Here is a 17,039-nt window from a genome sequence, read left to right as displayed (position 1 = left end):
GGAATGGACCCTTCTGACCTTAAATTCTATGATTCTACATAAAAACTACAAGGTGCATCTCAAACTGATAACACAGCTGTGTGAAAATATCAGAAATCAAACCTGACATCTGACAGGTTTTATAAATTCCAAACTTGTGCCATATTTGTCAAGCTGCTAGTCAAATTTGGGTGATAGGGTAAACCTGAGCTGATTGATGGTTTCAGGAGGAAAACAGGCAGAACTTGCTAGTTTTGGCTCCAAGTCAAGGAAAGTAATTTAAGCTAAATTGAACTTTGAATTCTTTGTTAACTTGAAGCTCAAATCGAAACTCCATGCGTGTGCGTGTGTTTGTGTGTGTATGCGTGTGGTTGTGTATGTGAGAGAGAGAGAGAGAGAGAGACAGAGAGAGAATATGGACTTAAACAAATCAGGAAAGATTTTCTGTCATGTTTCTCACCTGCCCTGAAAAACAGTAAAGTAGGAAATGGTAGTTTATCTCTGTGTCATGAAGGTAAATAATGCCAAGGAAAGTGCCCCATTGTTGCTGAAAAGATCACAGAAAGAGCAACAGGACTGAGAAAGAGACTTGATTTCTTCATTGAAACTCCTTCTCTACAAAACTCTTGAAAGATTACCATAATTCACTAGTTAATCTCAGTGTGGGCAAGTTAGTATCCAAATGACTTTTGGTAGCACTGGCATCTATGAATGATGTTGGAATGAAATTCCTGCTCCAGAAATATGGATATTATTGTATAATAAGCGTCAGGTACTGACTGTCATGGGGAACCCCAGAGAAATTCAGCCTCCAAATCCCCAGCAGCCCGAGAATGTAATAGATAATAAAATCAGTCCTCATAAATTAAAACAGCAAGAGCTTCAGGTTATACCCTCAGGTATCCAAGTAGTTAAGAAAATCTTCTCCTTGTTTATCTTTTCCCATTCCTTTGTACAACTACTCAACTTCCCTAGGCAGCTATCTTACTGCTAGAGTAATGCCTGTTGAATGCAGCTGAGAGAAGAACCCCTCAACACAAATCTCATTCAAAAGACTTAATAGATTGTGCTCTGTTTTGTTTTTAAATGAAGGCCTCTGCCCTGAAGTCCCTCCAGAGAACATTATTAGAACTGTACGCAGTTTTGAAGTCCTGCTGCTTTCCTGGATGTAGATGTTGGGAAGCTGGCTGAGTCAGCCATCCACACAATGCATTGCATGTAGTGGGCTCTTGTCTTTTCTTTTGGGGAATGAAGAAGGGCAGATTTCAGTTATGTGGTTGCCTTTCTACGAAAGAAAGTCTTCTGAGAGAAGCCAAGATTTGTTTGAAAAAATTAAGTTTTCAAAGATTTATTAGAAAAAATAACGAGCTTTCAATGGTGATGATGAACTAATTGCAGTGTATTTCTCTGATCCCATTTATCTTACTGTTACCTTGTGTTTCCCCTGTCTATTCATTGTAGCCACATCTTACCCTTGGGTTTTAAGAACTTTGGAATAGACATCATGTGGTATTTGTATGTGTGTCCAATGCCTAGAATGAGAAGCTTTTATGCTGGAATGGTGGCCTGTAGGTGCTAAGGGCTAGCTGTTCAGGAGATATTAAGTAGTTAACTCCCATAGATTCTGATGGAAGTTAGGCATCTAAATATCTGGCTGCACCTAAAGGTAATGCTTGTGAAAGTAGTTAGATTCTTAAAGACAGGTCCTCAATGAGATTTTTAAAAGCACTAAGATACCTACCTCCCATTGGCTATGGACAGACATTCAAAAAGCCTGAGCCTGAATTGATTCAATCTTTGCAGGTTAGTCTAAGCCTGGCTAGGCTGAACCAGTTTGTAATGATAAAGACATTCCCTTTAGACTAAGGAAATGCCAGCACATGCCTGCAGTGGCTCAGGCTAGAAGCCGGGGGGCGCTAGAAAAGTCTTCCCTTCCCTCCCATAGTGCTGAGCTGGGTGCGGGGCATGGCCAGGCTCCAGCAGGACACTTTGATTAGGGAGGAGTTTCCCTGCCCCGCCAGCCCAGCGGGATTTACATGGCATTTATCAGCCCATCAGCAAAACAAAAGCTATTCTCATTAGTTCTAGCTCTTTTTAAACAACTTTCTCCAAGGAAGGAATGGGGGGACATTAACAGGTAGCTGTTGATTAGCTCCAAAAAGCCCTAAGCTAACATTGTCCTGTCTGCCTTACATAGACACCTCTCAGCATTAGCTAGAATACCACATGCTGGCTATGGTCCATGGTGTGGGAGGAAGAAGGGAGGGATCCTTGCTTGAGCAGTGAGTGGTGAGGGAGAGGACGAGGCAGAAGGAAGCCAGGCAGACCTGCTGTGCCTGCAAGTCTTGGCCAGAGCTCCAGCCAGGGAGCAGAGGGGAGGGGCCAGCCCTGCTGGGGAGCAGAGAGCCCTGCCCAGGGCTGCAAAGCATCTGAGATGCTGGAGAACTCTGGTTTAATTTAAATGAGGAAGGGGTCCGGGACAGACATTGCATAAACCAGTTTGACCCAGATCAGTTAAGTCTGATACTACATTCAACCAGGCTTAGCTCAGACCGGTTTTAGCCATTTTCATACTGGGTGATGTGCACTGAATGCCTGTTCTGTTACAAGTTTAAACCAGTTTCTGATCACCTAACCAGTTTGTGTGTGTCTGTCCCTAGTCATTGTAGTAAAATGAGTAGGTTTTGGTTTGTTTTTTTTTGAAAACCCAACTAGGCTCCCATCTGCATCTTTATATTCTTAACACTTTTAGCAACTATTAAGTCTTATCAATTATTATCATGATCAATTATTATTAGATTTCCATTAGGTACAAACTGAGATGAGAAGGCGTCCTATTCTCTAAATTAGCACAGGGAGGCAGCTGAGTAATAGGATTGATGATCAGAGATGGTTCAAATTCTGTTCTCAGTCACAGTTGTATACATCTATTGTGACCCCACTTACTTCAGTGGAGTTACTCCAGATAAACATTCATATAACTAAAGACAGAATGGGGTTCCTCTGATGCCAGGAAGGCTGGTTTCCTGGGCATGATTAATCTTTCCAAGTCAGGCATGCATTGTGTGTAGTATTGCCAGACACCAGCCAGAAGGGAGGGGATTCATGTTTGATTCTTTTAGGGCTCAGAAATCTTAGGGGTCATTGTAGCAAATCAAAACTGGTGAAGAAAAACTTGGTCATACTTACCCTGAGATGTGTGACAAGATTTTATTTATAGCTAGACAGATGCTCATTGTACGCTGTATTACATTCAGGCTAGTGGTTTTAAGTTTAAAATAGTTATTACGGATGTTGCTATGCAGCCAGTGCAACATCCTGCATGCCTGTTATACCTCAAATGTAGTTTCAGTTATGATCTATTGTAATCCAGTTTTCTAATATATAATACTTATTGCAGTGAGAGGCAGCTTTTTCAATAGTTAGCAGCCAGTGCTCATTAGAGACCAAGCCCTTTCATACAGCCAACCTGCAAGTCAGGCAGCAGTGTGCAGCCATGACTTCAGCCTGTCCTTCAAGCTGCTTTGTGCTCTAAGCAGCTGTCAGGCTGATTCTGGCCTGTATGGTGACAAAGGCCTGAAAATGCAGCCCTGGACTGACTTGGTTTTAGGGTGTCTCAAGTCTGTCCCATTTTCAGTAGTTTTTTCTGCTCCTTTTTATGTTAACACAAGGATGTGCATGTGATTTATGAGTGCCTATATTCCTTGGGATATGCTGTAATATGATCGGGAATAGTCAACGTGGTGAGTAGGAGGCATTGTATTGACTTCAAAGTTCTGGTCCTGTGTATCTATGAACTGACAACAGTAGGGTAATAGATAGGACCAGCATTATGTATGGGTACAAAGTAATGATGGAAACAGCACTGTGTATGAGCACACACTGAAAATGCTGGTGCTAACCCTCAGTAAATACACAAGAGAACTCACAGAAAGAAATATACCTGGTCAAATCCTGACCTTTACCCGTAGGAGTCACAGTTGAGGCTATCAGACCCACAGCAAAAGACCTATTGAGTAAAAGACTCTTTATTGATCTATGTAAGATCCAGAGAGAGCCACAGGGTCAAGCTTTACCTAGCAGCCCCTGAAGAATCCCTATTATAGCCATTACATTTGGCTCTTGGGTTTTCTATACCATGAGGTTTATTATAGGAATGTTTCAAAAGCCTGAGTCAATGGGCCTTGCGTGAGAGTCCCCACCACAAGAGCTGTGGGATGGAACTCTTTAATTTTAAGCCACAGATCAGCTAAGGGCTAGTCGAGCTCCTGGGACTATTCCTACTATATGTTTATTTTGTAAAGGTGCATGGAAGGTGGGATCCCCCACCTTCCATCCTCCAGATCTGGGATTTTTTCAAATGTAGCAAAAACTTATTTGCTCCCCTGGGTGTGGAGCCCATCATGATCTCTTCTGCCAGCTACAGACTTTGGCTCTGTACATCTTAACTGTGTGATTAAGTAAGAGCTGCATAAGGACTCTGAGGGAAAATGACACACCCTGGATAATTGATTATCCAGTATAGCAAGTGAAATTATTGCAAACACATGGAAGGGCTAATGGGTCCATGTTTCCAGGAGGAGATGTTTGTGTATGTGTGTGAGAGAGAGACATTTTATAGAAGCAGGATACTAGCTGCCATGGTTCCCCTGTTTTACCTGTGGCAGGTTAGGGTGCTAGGTCTGTGTTGTATTAGTGTAGTCTTATGTCAAGTTTATTTTATGGTTTGGGTAGGATGGTTTGGATAGGGATGGTTCTGCCTCAGGCAGGGGCTTGGACTAGCTGACCTCTGGAAGTCCCTTCCAGCCCTTCTCTTTATGATTCTACGATTCTTCAGCATGAGAGTTGCTCTTCAGCCATCATGTGACAGCAAGCACTACACAAAATCCCCAGATAGGGTCCTGGAAACTATGTAATTCCCTTTATAGTCATCTTTTTGGGGGGTTTCCTGCATGGGGGAACCCTGTGATCCATATTGGTGCAAAGAAGCCTGACTGAAGCTAAGAACTGGAAATGAATCTTGTGAAACAGGCTCATGCAGCACAAGGTGCATGTGAGTCTAAGCTGTGAATGTTTCCAAACTCAAGACACTTAGATCTAGGGTGCAGGGTTGGCCCCTTGTCAGGGCTATCATAAAAGAGTGGAAACTATTTATCCTAACAGATTGTGAGCAGCTGTTTTAATGAACCACTCTGTACTGTGCAGACTTTAAATCATACCAAAATGAGACACACGTGTTTTATAAATATGCCAATATGAAGAATCAGAGAGTAAGACAGTCTGGATCCAGAAGGCTAATCTTCCCGCCTCATTCAGTGTAATAGTTTATATGATGGGAAGCGACTGTGTAGAAAATAACAGCATGGGGCTTCCCAGGGTACAGCCACAGATCAAACTGAAGAGTGGGGAGAATTAGCCTCCTGGATCCACGTATCTTACTAATTCTGCATTACAACATACTTACTGTATATACATAGACCATTTCTTTTGTGAGTCAAATGCAGTTCAAATGTGGGACCCTCTGTCCATAAGGCCCATTGAGAGGATGATTTTGCTGCGCGTATGCTTGAGATTCAGAAAGTTAGGGTTAAAACCATCATTGTTTTCTCAGCCAGACTCTCATAGCAGGTGATTACGCATGAGCCTGAATCACCGGGTTCTATCATGAGCCAGATCCTGAAGCTAATCTTGGAGGCAAACTTTCCATGGGTTCATCTCAGTGGGAGTTTGGCTGAGTGAGAACTGAGTGTGGGCTTTAGGAATTGGCTGATTCACAGTTATATATGAACTTGACTTCATATTTGAAATCAAAAGTCCAGTTTGCATGCGTGTGCACACACACACACACACACACACACACACACGCTCTCTTAGTTTTTCTGGAGCTCAGTGATTTTTATTCATAAAAATCATTGCAGGAGCTGAAGTGTCTGGGAACACACACATGCCCCCCCATGCCCCCCCCCAATTTTTAATTGTTATAAGTGGGGGTCCTGCCCAAAACTTGTTGAGAATTAACTTTGCATATTAATTCAAACAACACGTTGCAGCCCTGCTGCTCTTGGGAGGGTTGTCATGGTTATCCTGTCCCAGCTGATGTCATCTCCCCTTTGTAGAAGCAAATGCTTTTCAGCTGACCAGCTCTGGGTAGAGCTGTTTAAAATGCTACAGCACCCCGGGTAACTCAGTAGGGCCTCTGCTATCAGAGAATACATAAAAGATGTGAATTAGATGGCACCACTGAAGTTGCACAGGAATTGATGGGAAACAAGCATGGACATGCCTGCGTAGAGCAGTCACCAAAGATTTTGTGGGTAAACAATGGTGGCACTGATGGGAGCAGAAGAGATTGGAATCAATAAGGAAGCTATTTGATGCTGTTGAATGGCTAGGAGGAGAAGGGCAGTCCAAAATAGACAAAAGTATGGAAAAATGTACCAATAAGTTAAGTTGTTTGCATTGTGACTTAGATATTTAAAACTAGGAGAAGTGCTGAGTGATAAATGACTTCTGGATGTTAAATGTCAGATTTAAGAACCCATGGCTGGCATATTTATGATCAGAGATTAAGCTGTACATGAATAATGGCATTTTGCTATTAAGGAGGATTTCTTTATTTCAGGCCAAATGCTGACATCAATATTCATGTTCAGTAGCAACTTGATCCTTGGGTAGTCCCACTGAATCAGTGGAAGTGCCTGCAAAGTATGACTCTACTTTCCATAGGTCAAAGTATCAGACTATGACCCCTCCTCATTTTTTATTTGAAAAAAACCCCTTGCTTGCAACTCACTGCATTGAGATATCATGGAGGGTATATGTTTTTCCACTGGGGTTAAAAGTGATTTAGATATTTATAAAGAAAAATACTCCCACAATTCTGTTAGAGCAAATGGAAATGATAGTGTATATTAGGTCACATGCTTCAGGGTGTTATCCTGTAATTACACATTATGGAATATTATTCCACTTCCCTTTAAAGCAGCTGTATTGACATCTGTCAGAGGACTAGGCAGACTAGGGTGGTGATATGGTCTGTCTTTTCCTTTCTTCTTAGTTTGTGTTATAAAGGGCAGAAAAGCTGAGCAATTTTTCTTTGTTGGGGTAAGGTATGCTCTAGGCTTTAGGAGCCTTGGCATGAGGCATGGGATGCCTGGATAGGGGCAAAGGGAGGCTGTTGAGGGCACTCTGGTAGAGTGCATATTGTGTTGCTCTACAGGGGCTGAGAGATACAGAGTCCCAGGAGACAGACTGAAGGGTTAGCAGCTCTTGTTAGATATTGGGGATTTAACAAGGTCTGAGGACTAAGTGGAACTCATTAAGGCCTGAGGAATTATTTGTGTTGGAGATCTTGGAGGTGAGCTGGGGAAAACTGAAGAGCCAGAAAGGCTAAGCAAACTAGTACAATCTGGGAGATGGGCAAGTAGTTGCCATGTAGGGGTTCATCATTTATCTTAAATGGGACAGATTTGAGTTAGCTCAGTGATGAGCAGGGTGGAGAAAGGCATCTGAAATGTCACGCTGGCTGAACAAAGGGCAGACTCCCAAATTAATATGCAAGTCCTAGATGTGGCAGGTAAGACCAGGGGGGCCCCTAGGATGCCAGAGAGAAGAGCAGGGCTGGGCTGAACAGAAGGAGGTGTCAGACCAAGTGTTGGAACATCAAACCTGCTACAGGTTGATTATTTTTTGTTTCTTGCTACCCATGCACATACACGTACATACTTTTCCCTTCCAAATTATATATGGTGATCTACTTTTCGCAAAGCAAAGCTTCTTTATTAAGATTTTTATTTTTTTATTAGATTTGTTATTAGGATTCCATTTATAAAAGGTTAGTAAAGCATGAATAGATGTTAAAACGTGCAGCAGCTGTGAGTGGCATGTATTTATAGATGTTTGCATGCTACAGTTATAAACAACCTGTTGACCTTTTGAATTCAGTAACAATAAGTAACAGTTAATTAAATCATTTATTAAGAACATCTACATCATGTATTCATCATTTTTAAATTATTTATACATGCAACCTGAATGTAAAGTGCAATTAAGAAGCTTTCTATGTAAAGGCTTGGTTCTTATATGATGGCTTCTGTGTACGGTCTGCTCCAAACACAAAAGGTTAGGTTTGAGGTCTCAGTTACTATTTGGTAAATCTAGACCTCAGATTTTCAGTGGTATAAATGAGAGGAGGATCTGCAGTGTTTTTCCTTTCCAATAGAATTGGAAACTTCATACAGACTTGCTTTAGCAGGCTGGGAGGTAGGAGTTTTCTCTGGCTGGCACAGAAACTAGACCTGACCCTAGAGGAAACATGATCACTTAGAAACATTCTGACCTCCTCGTACACTTGCTTACACTCACACACACTGCTCTTACGTTTGGAAACACTGCCGTAGCAGAGGCCCAGCTGGCTGTAGTGGTTATTAACTTCTCTGGAAGAGATATTGTAATTTTTCTCTCTTCTTAGAGTCCCAGGATTCCCAAGGGCAAAAATTGGTCTTTGAATATTTTGCCTTCAAATCAAGATCCTTATGGTCATGAAGGGGCTGCACAAGTGTAACTGTGGGTAGAAAAGGGCTATACATCAGGTATGCACCCTCTATTCTTTTCGATGAAAGCTTAGTTTGCAGCCTCTTAGGTTCTCATATCTCTTCATATTATTTTTAGGGGGAAAACAACCATCAATTGAGTTGTTGGATTGGCTGTCACTGAGTTGACTGCCAGTGAGAGAATGTTATGACATGTGGACAAATCCTGATAGGGGCTGAGTTCCTACAGCTTTCATGGGCTTCAGTGGGACTTAGGATGGGGCTTCACAGTTATGCAATTGGACAAGTACCTATGTAGGAACCTGATTTGTCTGTGTTTACTCAGGGGTTCCATGGTGTAATGGTTAGCACTCTGGACTCTGAATCCAGCGATCCGAGTTCAAATCTCGGTGGAACCTAAAGATTTTTGCCTCCATACTCCTGAACAGGGACCAGGACTTTTCCCCCACTAGGATTACGGACAGACCCAGGGGAGGCACTGCCATGCCTAAGGTCAGGGATGACCTAGTTAGGGAATTTTGTCGGATGGGCTGGATGTGTTTAAATCAGTTGGTCCAGATGCTCTTCACCCGTGGGTGCTGAGAAAATTGGTGGGGATCATAGTGGGGCCCCTGGCACGGCTCTATGAGTGCTCATGGGGCACTGGCCAGGTACCAGAGGATTGGAAAAGGGCCAATATGGTCCCCATTTACAAGAAGGGGAGAAAAGAGGACCTGGGTAACTATAGGCCCGTTACTCTCACCTCAGTCCTTGGAAAGACCTTTGAGAAAATTATCAAGGAGCACATCTGCAAGGGCCCAGCAGGGGAGGTAATGCTCAGGGGCAACCAACACGGGTTCATTGAGGGCAGGTGCTGCCTGACTAACCTGCTTTCCTTTTATGATGAGGTCACAAAGTCCCTGAACGAGGGTGTCAGGGTAGATGTCATCTTCCTGGACTTTAAGAAGCTTTTGACATGGTTTCCCACCATTCTCTCAAAAAAACTAGGTGGCTGTGGCAATGATGCCTACACAGTCAGATGGGTGGCAAATTAGCTAGATGGTCGCACACAGAGAGTGGTGGTGGACGGGTTGTTTTCAACCTGGAGGGATGTGGGCAGTGGAGTCCCCCAGGTCTCGGTCCTGGGGCCTGTACTGTTCAACATCTTTATCAGCAATCTGGATGTGGGTGTGGAAAGCACGCTGTCCAAATTCACTGATGACACCAAGTTGTGGGGCGAGGTGGGCACGCTGGAGGGGAGGGACAGAATCCAGCTAGATCTAGACAGGTTACAGAGGTGGGTGGATGAGAATAGGATGGGATTCAAGGCAGACAAATGCAAGGTGCTGCATCTAGGGAGAAGGAACCAGCAACACACCTGTAGGCTGGGGAATACCCTTCTTGTCAACAGGGTGGCAGAGAGGGATCTTGGAGTCACTGTTGACTCCAGGATGGACATGAGCCACCAACACGATGAAGTGGTCAGTAAGACTAACCGCACCTTGTTGTGCATCTACAGATGCATCACAAGCAGGTCCAGGGAGGTGATCCTTTCCCTCTATGCGGTGCTGGTCAGGCCACAGTTGGAGTACTGCGTCCAGTTCTGGGCGCTGCACTTCAAGAGGGATGTGGCTAGCATGGAGAGGATCCAGAGGAGGGTCACTCGCATGGTCAAGTGGCAGCAGGGCAGGCCCTATGAAGAGAGGCTAAAGGGCCTGAATCTATTCAGCCTCCACAAGAGAAGGCTGAGAGGGGATCTGGTGGCCATTTACAAACTCATGAGGCGGGACCAGCGGGAATTGGGGGAGGCTCTGCTCCCTCTGGCACCACCGGGGGTTACTAGGAATAACAGTCACAAATTGTTAGAGAGAAGGTTCAGGCTGGACATCAGGAGACATTACTGTACAGTTAGGGCTGCCAGGCTCTGGAATGGGCTCCCAAGGGAGGTGGTGCTGACTCCTACCTTAGGGGTCTTCAAGAGGAGGCTGGACAGATATTTGGCCGGGGTGTTATGACCCCGCACTCGTTCCTGCCCGAGGCAGGGGGTCGGCCCTGATGGTCTGTTTGGGTCCCTTCTGACCCTAAGCACACTACACTATGAAACTACCCAAATGATTCTAGCATGCACAAATGTGTATATTGCAAGCGCTAGCTATCATAATAACAATCTTAGGGGTTACATAGTGCTTTTCATACATATGTCTTGAAGCACTTTACAGGGGAAGTTAGTGCCATTTTCTCTTTTTCAGATGGGGAAATTGCAGTACCGATGAATGGAGTGACTTGCTCTTGGTTGTTCAGCAAATCAGTAACAGAACCAGGAACAGAACACTATCTCCAAAGCCCCAGTCCTGTTGTCTATCCACTAAGCAACACAATGATTTCCCCTTTGGTTTTCCTTTTCCAATGGCAACAGAATCAGAAAATAGAATCAGAAAGAAAATCCTGTGTGTGAATAAAAGGAATTTCATTTGGCTAGATCTCTTTTAATCATGGCTCCAGCGAGACCTCTTAAAGAGTGCTGAGACTGTCAGAAACATGACAAGGACTCAGACCCACAGTCAAGGCCCAGGTAAAATGACCACTGATTATAATTGCCATTGACTAAGATTTTATCTAAGTAGGAACCATACATAAGGTTCTTACATAGCACATGGTCCCAAGCTATATGTAAATTTTCCTTGTGGCTAAAACTACAATGAATGCAATTACTTCATGTGGCCAAGATGCCTCAAAGGAGGAAGATTTACTAATGAAATGGGAAAAGCATATTTTTCCTCCAGGAGTCTCACTATATCATTAGGTAGGAAATTTTATGGCCAGACTGGACTGAATGCACCCAATCCCAACAAAATAGTTGAGATAATGGTCATCCCAGGCAGCCTTGAAAGAATTCCACCAATCACTTGGGGAAGTAAGGGGTAAAAATTAGAAGGCCGTAATGCCATTGATTTCAATGGAACCGTGCACCAGTTTGAGACGCATAACCTGAGGGTCTGGCCTGGAGTCTGTGAGGCTTTCCTAACTTAAAAACTAAAATTTGTGCAACAGTTTGGGCAAATGTTCCATTTGATCTGAACTGAGCTCTCCACCGATAGTGCTGGTAAGGGTTTTGGTGGTAGCAGAAGCAGTAGGTACTCTGTCTTCCAAAAATTGTCCTGAATTCCTACTTAAAATTGGTCCTCATCCAGGAGAATTAGAATATTTCAGACATCATTATTTCACACTTGTACCTCAAAATAGAAGAGCACTCTGTTTGTGTTTGTTTTCATTCAGGTTGCCCCCTGCTCCTTCAAGTTGCATGCTTCTGAGATATATTAATATCTTGTTCTTGATCTTAGAATAGCCCTAGTATTTGTATATCTTTGGAGTTCTAGAGGGTCTTATATCAGGAATGCAACTCTAAGTCCTGAAGTACAATATATCATAACACTAAGCTGGAGCCTGGTTACCCTTTGAAGAAGTTTAGCATAGCTAGTGGGTGGTATAGCATTCTGTTTATTTTCTTTTCATAGTTTCATAGTTGTTAGGGGCTGGAAGGGACCTTACAGATCATTGGGTCCAGCCCCCCCTGCACTTGGGCAGGAAAGACTGCTGAGATCAGATGTCCCCAGCAAGGTAGGCATCCAGACGATTTTTGAAGATCACCAGGGTGGATGACCATACCACTTCTGGGGAGAGCCTGTTCCAAACCCTCAGCACTCGACTTGTAAAGAAGTTTTTTCTTATGTCTAACCTGAAGCGATCTTCACTCAGCTTGTGCCCATTATTTCTTGTCCTCTCCTCCTTCCCTGCATTACCAAAATCCTTCAGAAAGGGCATGACAGCCGTGCAGGCCTGCTCTATCTCACAGAGCTTTACATAAAGTGCCATGAGTTAGAGTGCCCTTTCTGATCCAACAACCTGTTGGGTCGATGGAGGGTGAGGGGGGCAGATTGAGTTCCACTTTGGAGCTGATCGAGCCTGAGGATCCTGCCTGCAGCCTCTCCCTCTCTTAGACCTGCTCCTACTCCTAGCTCCATTTCCTTACTAGAGATGGAGTCCTCCATCAAGACTGAAAAAACTTTTGTTACACATTTAGACTCTGCTGTGTTAAACTCACCAGATTTTGGCCCAGGTTCAACAGAAAGGTGCGACTCCTCAGAGGGAATCTGGGCCCAGTTCAGTATGAATTCCCTAGACCAGTGGTGTCCAACTCATCTGGCCCCGCAGGCCAGGTGAGTGACATGGGGCTGGCCTGGGAGCAGGATCCAGTGCACAAAGCCATGTCATTTTGTCTGTGGGCTCTAGTTTGGTTCCAGCAGCATTAATTGATGTGGTTCCTGGTGCTACAGCAGCTGTTGCTCCTCCTGCTGCCACATCTCTGGCCTCATGGACCAGATGATACAGCTTTGCATCTGGATCCCAACCATAAGGCTCTCCGCAGGTCTGGAAATTTAGTAATAAGATGAGTGGTGCCAGTATTTAACATGGCCACTGCTTGCTATACTGCCAAATTTTCAGACCCATGGAGAGCCCTGCAGGCTGGATGACAAGGATTCACAGGCCAGGTCTGGCCCACGGGCCATATCTTGGTCACCTTTGCCTCTAAACTAATTCAACAGCATTGACTATTGACTGAACATTGTTGTTTGTGTGGGCTTGAATTCAAACCCAAATCTGAGGAGTTTATGGAAACCATGGTGACTGAGCACCTGAATACCACTCACATGTTTTGTGCCCTAGGCTTCTAATAACCGAAGTGCTACATTTCCATGGTAGGTCTGTTGCAGGGGGCACCTGTATGCTAGAAAATGGTTTGGGGTCACTAAGTATCAGACACCATTAATTTGGGCCTAGACTTCAACCGGTGACCTAGAGGCAAATGTATTCTATTTTTAGCCCCTGCTCAGGCCAGGTCCTAGTGCCTGCATTCACTGGACCAGAAACTGAGCCTAATATATTTTGGATCTGGTTTTTGGTTTGAAAAGCTCGTGCTTTTGGCTGCCCTTCATTTATTACCTCTTCAGACATAATATGTGATATTTTCTATATTAACAGTGGACGCTGAAAATCCCAGCGGGGTTTTTCTTTTGTTTGCGTAAAATATTTGGATAGATACAGTGTGTTACTTGGCATAGCTTTGCCTTCTTGAAATGGGGCTCCCTCTGCTCAGGCCATTTTTCTTCCCGTTGGGTTGCCTAATCCACGCAGCATCTCCCCCCTTGCCCTGCAGCATGTGTCAAAGTGCTTCTTCTCTAAACTTTTCTGCTGATCCTCGTTGAATTACTGAGATATGTGGCCTGCATTCAGGTCTCCTGGGGGTTCTCTTGAACTTGCCAAAGCATCTCCTCTTTCTGTGTCTGCCCTTCCTTAAGGAGGATCAAATGTACGTTCTCTTGACCTACTGCCTTGTTAATTTGAGGATCCTTTAACCTTGTCATAAATGTTTCTGGTGTATGTTGCTACTTCTCAATTCTTGTTCATCCCTCTGAAGAAATTCAATCTACAACTTAGGCTAATCTCCTCTTTTCCTCTTTTGTACAAACATATACAGTGATTGCTGGAGAGTCCTGTCATTCTCTTCATAAACAGGCAGCCACTGAGTGTTCACTCTTTTGAAAACCATGGGGTTTTCCCATTTAAATGTCTTCTCAGCAGTATTGAACAATTTCAGTTAAGTTGCCTTGGTTCCTGTTCCTTAAAGGCTGCAAGTGAATGTCTTGAAACTGAGGACTTAGGCCAGCTGCAGGCAAGAGAGTGCAGCTTGGAGGATGCCTATTGATATTAATTCCCAACTCTGCTACTGACCAGCCATGTGTATGTGGGCAAGTCACATCAGCTGTCTGTATCTTGTTTTCCCTTCCACCTCTTTATGTATCAATATAGAGTGTGAACTCTTTCAGGCAGGGATTGACTCTTATTAAGTGTTTGTACAGCACCTAGCACAACTAGGCCCTGATCTTGGCTGGCCCCTTTAGGAACCAGTACAATAAAATTAATAATACAAAGAATTAATCTGTAGAACAATCTTTCCACACCCTGCTCAGTCAGTGCTCCTTACTCTCATCTGGCAGCACAGCCAACTTCAAACTATTCAAGTGCCACACATTTCTGGCTTGCCCTACCTGGCCCTGTTGTGTTAACCATCTGGGGCATAGGAAAGCATCACTATGGCCATTTGTCTATTTGATCTGATTTTCTTCATCACTTACTTGCTGTAAAAGAATTTTCTGAAATCCTCTTAGCTATTTTGACTTTATAATGGTTTCTGGGGCTTGGAGAACTAGACTCTGGCCTACCCCTTAGATGTGAGTTGAATAGGACTGTTTGCCTCAGTAAGGTTACTCACGTTCATGTTCGTTTGCAGGACAGTGTTCCATTTCAGCAGTGGCCAAAAGGCCCCAGATTTTGGCACCACCACCAGGTATCTGTTTGGTAGCCTATGTAAAATAGGTTTAGTGAGGTGCAGTACGGAGCTTTCAGCATCACCGCAATTAGCATTTATTAGCTACCTTTTTGGCAGGCTAGTCAGAACAGTCCAGCACTGAATTATCCATGGAAACTGAATTGCACATTCACTCCTAGGAGTGGTGTGAGTAGGTTGAGGCATCAGGACACTGGATATGCAGTGCACTTGTCACTATCTTGATAAACCCACGGCCTCCACCATGCAAGCACTAAGTGCACTGAAAGCAAGAATTATGGGCCAGGTTCTCAACTGGTGTAAAGTGATGTAGCTATACTGAAATAAAAAATGAAATTCCATTCCTTTCAGTAGATTATATTACATTACACCAGCTGAAAACCATCTGGCCCTTTGAATTCTAAAATGGATCACTCATGATTGCTGAGGACATTTTTCACTGGATTAGCATTTAAATTACAGGCAGGTCTCTTTGACAATGAACCATAACAGGGTTACTTTTAGTGGGCTTTACATTCCTTCATTTTTATTTTTTCTCTTTTAAGAAGCTTCAAGTTTAACTTTAAATCTACACTTTGGCACTAGAGGCCAACACACATCTTTGGTCTATGCCAAATTGAATGTGCCTGATCTTGTCTGATCTCAGAAGCCTGAGTCTGGCTAATATGTGAATATGAGACCACTTGGGAATCCTGGTTGCCTTAAACACAAGCTAAGGAATCATGGCTGAGCACTTGGTAGATATTTGACCACTAAAACTGAAAGAGTGGAAAGCTTAATTTAGCCTTGTTGCTGTCAAAATAATGGATAGGAATCCCAGAAAGACTCCATTGACCTAGATGGTGACATTGTATACAGTTCTTTTCCAGGCATTCTCAAGTGGATAAGCAATTTCAGACATCAAAGATGGGGACTCTTAAGCATGGCTGTGATGTTAGTGAAAAAATTCACAAATAAATAATAATTGGTAAATATTGTTTGTTGCAGGGCAGTAGTTGCAGTTTGTTTGCATCAACTATCAAAGGGCGCAAAAAAGTTCTTGAAATTTTTACCATGAGCTTGTCTTACCCTAGGATCACATCCAAGGAGAATACTGGTCCTTCTCATCATCTCTCTTTCACAGGAACCAGAAACTTCAAAGGAAGAGGAAAGAAACCGAACAACTACAAAGTCACTTACACAGAGAGGAAGTTTCAAGTAGAGGTCAGTGTATGGCTTGAAGCTGGGCAAATTCAAACCCTCATGCATTTTTATCCCTAATGTGAACCCCAGTGTTTTTCTGTACAAACATGGAAACTCTTTTAGAATCTTGCCAACCATTTAATATCAGTGAAAGCATGTGGCAGTGAGCACCCAAGATTCACAATCTGCTTTGGGAAAATATTTAATCTATTATGATGGCACTGGTGCATGACTGCACCAATCAGGATTTTCCATGCATGTTAGTCAACCTTTAGGCTTGGGATAGAAATTACACATAAACCAGTATAAGTGATCGGAAACCAGTTCAAATCTGTAACACAACAGAAATTCAGTGCACATAAACTGCTTTCAAAATGGCCAAAACTGGTTTAAGATAAACCTGGATGAGTATAGTATCAGATTTTACTGATTTGGATTAAAACAGTGTATTGAACTTCTGTCCCAGATCCCCTCCAGATTTAAGTTAACTCACAGTCCCCCAGCATCCCAGGATGCTTTGCAGGGCAGGTGGGCTAGCCTTGGCCCAAGCTGTCTTCTCCAGTCCAGCAGGAAGGCATGCTCTAGTGCCCCCTGGCTTCTGGCCTGGGTCACAGCAGGCATGTAGCTGCATTTCCAGCAGCTTAGACTAACCTATGAAAATTGAATCGATTCAGTGCTGGGCTTTTTGCCTGTCTGTACTTAGTCTTAAGTCTTAGTTTGTTGATGGAAATTTGGCTTACACCAAAAGAGGCTAGTATTACAGCAACATATGGCACAGAGACTGCTTATACGAATATATAGGGTGCCCAACTACTCAAACTATTTATTTGTAGTTGCAGGGTTTGCTATAATTGGCACCTGTGCTACATGCAAATTGCTAACAGTGATGAAAGAACATTATTTTTCCTGTGACTTCTTTGGAGCAGGGACTGTTCATTTAA

The 17,039-nt window shown here is 43.5% G+C and overlaps 1 long non-coding RNA gene and 1 other non-coding gene across 2 annotated transcripts in view; both read left to right on the top strand.

Moving 5' to 3' along the window:
- Positions 1–16,114, top strand: part of LOC112551789 — a 26,710-nt gene extending 10,596 nt beyond the window's left edge. The window contains exon 3 of the long non-coding RNA XR_003096100.1: positions 16,040–16,114. This is a non-coding gene — a long non-coding RNA (uncharacterized LOC112551789). The remainder of the gene's footprint in view (positions 1–16,039) is intronic.
- On the top strand, positions 8,858–8,929 carry TRNAQ-CUG. The gene has a single exon. It is a non-coding gene; the product is annotated as a tRNA-Gln (tRNA).
- Positions 16,115–17,039: the final 925 nt, after the last annotated feature.

The sequence above is a fragment of the Alligator sinensis genome, unplaced genomic scaffold (assembly GCF_000455745.1).
Source record: "Alligator sinensis unplaced genomic scaffold, ASM45574v1 scaffold1371_1, whole genome shotgun sequence".
In the NCBI taxonomy this organism is placed as follows: Eukaryota; Metazoa; Chordata; order Crocodylia; family Alligatoridae; genus Alligator; species Alligator sinensis.
Note: the sequence above shows the minus strand (reverse complement) of the source record. Positions and strands in the feature narration are given on the sequence as shown.